The sequence below is a fragment of the Cornus florida genome, unplaced genomic scaffold (assembly GCF_030987335.1).
Source record: "Cornus florida cultivar Cherokee Brave unplaced genomic scaffold, ASM3098733v1 CherokeeBrave_3.0.0_Hap2_Chr04, whole genome shotgun sequence".
Taxonomy (NCBI): Eukaryota; Viridiplantae; Streptophyta; class Magnoliopsida; order Cornales; family Cornaceae; genus Cornus; species Cornus florida.
In genome coordinates this window covers 8,136,303-8,140,810 of record NW_026775574.1, presented here as the reverse complement: position 1 = coordinate 8,140,810, position 4,508 = coordinate 8,136,303, and the positions used below count along the sequence as shown (strand labels likewise).

At 34.9% G+C, this 4,508-nt stretch overlaps 1 long non-coding RNA gene across 1 annotated transcript; it reads right to left on the bottom strand.

Moving 5' to 3' along the window:
* Nucleotides 1-239: 239 nt before the first annotated feature.
* On the bottom strand, nucleotides 240-3,765 carry LOC132302688 (uncharacterized). Its single transcript, XR_009480898.1, has 4 exons — nucleotides 3,475-3,765; nucleotides 3,098-3,148; nucleotides 2,828-2,891; nucleotides 240-1,690 (listed from the first exon to the last, which is right to left on the bottom strand). It is a non-coding gene; the product is annotated as an uncharacterized LOC132302688 (long non-coding RNA).
* Nucleotides 3,766-4,508: the final 743 nt, after the last annotated feature.

The window sequence follows — 4,508 nt, the reverse complement described above, 5'->3', positions numbered from 1 at the left end:
TAGCCAAATGTGAAATGAAACCGCATCTTGAGAAAGTACTTAGTGGCTTTTGAAAATGAGAACATATCATTATAATATATTTTTTGAATTCATATTTTGAATTTCAGCTTCAAATCCAAAAGATGCTAAAAGGACTTGGTTTGAGACATCAGTTCAGATAAGCAGACTGTATTTGGAAATGATCCGGAATTAAAAACACTACTCTACTAGCGGAGGGAGCCGCCTAGAACAGCATGTTATGTATCATAATAATCACACTAAAACAGATTTAGTCACAATTTCATAATAATCATTAATGCAATAAAGAGTAGAATTTGAGAATCTTGGTTTACCAATCTATAAGAATATGAGCAAATAATAATGCACATAAGAGCTCTTTGAGCATCTAAGAATTCCAATACTAATTCCTGAACTGAACAAATATTCAATCCTACTGTAAAGAATTCTACTTATGAAAAAATAAAAATAAAAATAAAAAATCAGAGGAAGAGTTGCCTTTTTCTCAGCTACAATTTACATCGAAATAAGCTCTCCACATGTTTGGCGTAGAATGCTTCATCTGGTATGTTTGATAAGGAATTGACCATCCTCAATCTTTTACTTTCCAGGTTATAATAGAACAATTTTGGTGATAGCGATTCCGGATCATATACCCAATCACAATCATCATTCTTTGAACATTTTGAATTTAGTAGTCTCACTAGTATCCTTTCACCATCTTCATCAATAAATGGTGTTCCATCATAATGATCTGGAAAGACGAAATACTGAATTTTCCAAACATTGTTTGCATAGTCTTTTAATATCCAGATTGTATCAAAACCAACTGTTCTCTCAATTCTATTAGATAATAGTTTCGATTCACACCACTCTGAGCATAGTCTTCTAATAGAATTGAGAATTGAGAGAACGGTTGGCTTTGATAGATCGTGAGGTGAGGATATTAGAAGACTATGCTCAGAGTGGTATGAATCGAAACTATTATCTAATAGAATTGAGAAAACAGTTGGCTTTGATAGATCGCGAGGTGACCACAATCTGGATATTAGAAGACTGCAAACAATGTTTGGAAAATTCAGTAGGGAGTAGTATGAATCGAAACTTCTCTTCTCCAACTTCAAAAGCGATTATGAAGATGGTCAAAATATTGTACTCGACTATTTTTGTCACCGTTTCTAGGCAGGGGGCACTATAAAAAGTAACAGGACATTTACCAAGAATGTTGTAGTTCCCGGGAGAAGGATCAAACCCTAAGTAATGTTTTGGATAAATCTCAAAACTCACGTGTTGATCGTTCCCAAATGTCATCAAACATCCGAACAGATTTTTTACCCATCGTCGGTGGAATGGCTGTGCGTTTTTGTTCCCAAATGTCATCAAACATCCGAACAGAGTTTTTTACCCATCGGATCATCCATTTAGCCGTTTACATATTGTGCATGGACTTCAAATTCAAAAAATTTGAAGTACAAATAAGGCACCGTCAATAGGTAAAAAGTTGTTTGATCCACCCTCTGGATCTACACAGTATAGCTCAGAATTTAAGTCTTCATCCCTTATGAGGAGGCTAACACCACCAGGTCGAGTATGACAGTGTTTATTATGAGAGAGAATGAGAAGTGGATCGTCGATTATGGAGCGCCACATCTTGGAGACACACCTCAATCTCAAAGAACAAACAATCTTTCCCCTGCGTTAGACATTACAATAGCACTAGTTATGCAAAAAAATAATAATCAATTGCAAGATCATTACATTTATATCACGAGATCCATCACATAGGTTATTTTATCGTCAAAGAAAGGAAGAAAAAAAAGAAAAAATCTGTATTAACAACGAAAATGACGAGTATTTACTGTAAGAACTAAAAGTATTTACTGTAAGAACTAAAAATCTGACATCGCCAATATATATAATATATATAGCAACACTGGGCGATGCACAAGGGCATTTGCCGAAAACTTTGTTGCAACCTAACATGCACAAGGAAAGCATTAGTGTCACGTACTAGCATGAAGACAATATACAAGCTTTGTTTCTTTCACTAGGAATTGCTTCCAATATATACACACATACACTTTTTCAGTAAAATATCAACTAGCACGTGTAAAGAGTAAAAGTTTTCTAAAAGACATGAAAGTGTTCCTCTTGAGCATGCATCATACTTTGGCATCCTTCAAGAAAAGGACAGAATCAAGCAAAAGTTCTACCCTTTTCAGCGAAGCCTTATAAATTTCATCGGGAAAAAAAACATATTTACCATTAGTACTCCTGCTAGTGAAACCACCGTCATTCTTATATAGATAAGATCTACATAATTTGCTTAACAAGTATCAGTCTTTAAGCTGGTTTCAAAGAGTTCAGAACTCTTTAGAAACCAAACACTCTAGAATCAATCTTTCATATTACTAATGGTACCTGATTAAAAACTGGCGGCTGATTAGCCACTGGTTGATAGTAATTCGGCAAATCATGTACAGTTCACTATCTTTCCTAGGTTCCTCTACCTTATTGTCCACTTTCCTACCACTCCTCAATGAGGAAGAGGTAAAGAAATGTATGTGTTGAAGATGAAATTAAAAAAGTGGAGGAGAATGAAGTAGAAAGAGAAATTAAAGAAGAAAAAAGTGATAAAGAAGAGGCAAAAGTTGATGAAGTTGGTGAGTTAACATCTTCAGGTATGGCTACAAAATTCATCAAATTAATTGACAAACCCATTTAATATGCATGAATTAAATTGTAGAACAACCCATCAAAACAAAAAAAAAAAAACTAAAGTAAATTTCAGAAAAAATTGAAGACATGTCCAAGGAATGAATATACCAACCTCTTTTCCGATTCCACTCATTTCACTCGATTCGGTGAGCTTTCTTCTTCCAACAAGAAGAGACCTATATACAATTGTAGAATTAAAGATGGAAAAAAAAATTTTAAAAAATAAAAATTATAATAAAGCAAAGTAAAGTTAGAGATGCCACCAGAATTTTAGCGAGGAAACCACAGTTGATAAAATATGTCAACTAATTTTTTTTTTGAGGAAAATTATTTAGGTAGGGATTATACTCTATATAAACGCGTTAACTCCATATTAGCTTACTGTGTAAAGAAGATTTCCAATAGACCGGTCGCATCCATCAGTTACAGCTGCCTGAAAAGAAAATTAAATAAAATAGTGATAAAAATCCATATATCCAAACAAATAACACAAATGGGAAAAATAATAATAATAACAACAAAAAGGAGAACAAAACATTTGGCTGCTCACAAACTATATCAAAAGAAATTATATATATACAAACGCATAATCTCACAACGACAACCTTGATTGCAGAACAGAAATTATATATATATATATATATATATATATATATATATATATATTGTAACACTAAATCAGAGCCAGAATCATCTAAACGAAATCAGAACCCTAGTAGCACCACGACAACAGGAATTGTAAAAAGAAAGAGAGCTCACCACAACTCAGATCTTTGCCGCACGCGTTGACCACCACTACCGAGATCTTCGTCGCGTGCCACCAAACGCACCACCACAACTCAGATCTTTGCCGCCTGCCTTGACCACCACTACCGAGATCTTCGTCGCAAGCCACCAAACGCACCACCGCTGATTATCGTGACAACGTGCGAGGACAGACGATGCATTCAGATCTGAGAGAGAGAGTTGTGGCTAGTGGAGGGGTTGTCGGTGGAGTTGATGAGTGAGTGAGTGAGTGAGTGAGTGAGTGAGAGAGAGTGACGACGGGAGTTGGAAGAGGCAGATACGAATAGTGACCTTAGTTTTAGGGTTTATAACATCTACAAAATCAACGGATGAGATGGATTTTAATTTAATGGGTGAGATTAAATCTTATTTGGGCTATGGTAGATCTTCTTTGGGCTAGTCAACTATAATTCTTGGTGGATCTTTTTTGGGCTAGTGAGTTATAATTCTTGGGGGCCATATTAATGAAAAATGTGAGTTGGGCCAACCTAGACTAATCATTTTAAATATATAATAAGAACAAATGGGCCTTTGTTGATATATATAACGAGCCTAATACGATCCTTGTTCGAGCCCATGTTCACGAGCCTATGCGAGCCGAGCCCAACGTTATTCAGTTTCTGTTTGTTTAATAAACGAGCCTAGAAATTGGTTCGAGCTCGACTCATTTGCTTAATGAACGAGCTCGAGCCGAGCTCGAGTTGTTCATGAACAGTTCGGTTCATTGCAGCTCTACATCTAAGTGATATTGACCGAAACCTTAATGAGTGTCAATGTAATTTGCTCTTAATGAATTTACTATCATACAGTTTTTATAAATTTTGTTTTCTATAAAAATAAGAATAAATTTTGGGTGCGTTTAGTAACCCAAAGCATTTTTTGTTTTCTGTTATCAATCCTTAAAAAGGAAAAACAAACACAAAAATCATGTTTAGTAATTTGTTTTTGTTTCCTCTTAATGAAAAACATTTCTCATTTTTGTGAAAAAAGAGAAAACATCAAATGAT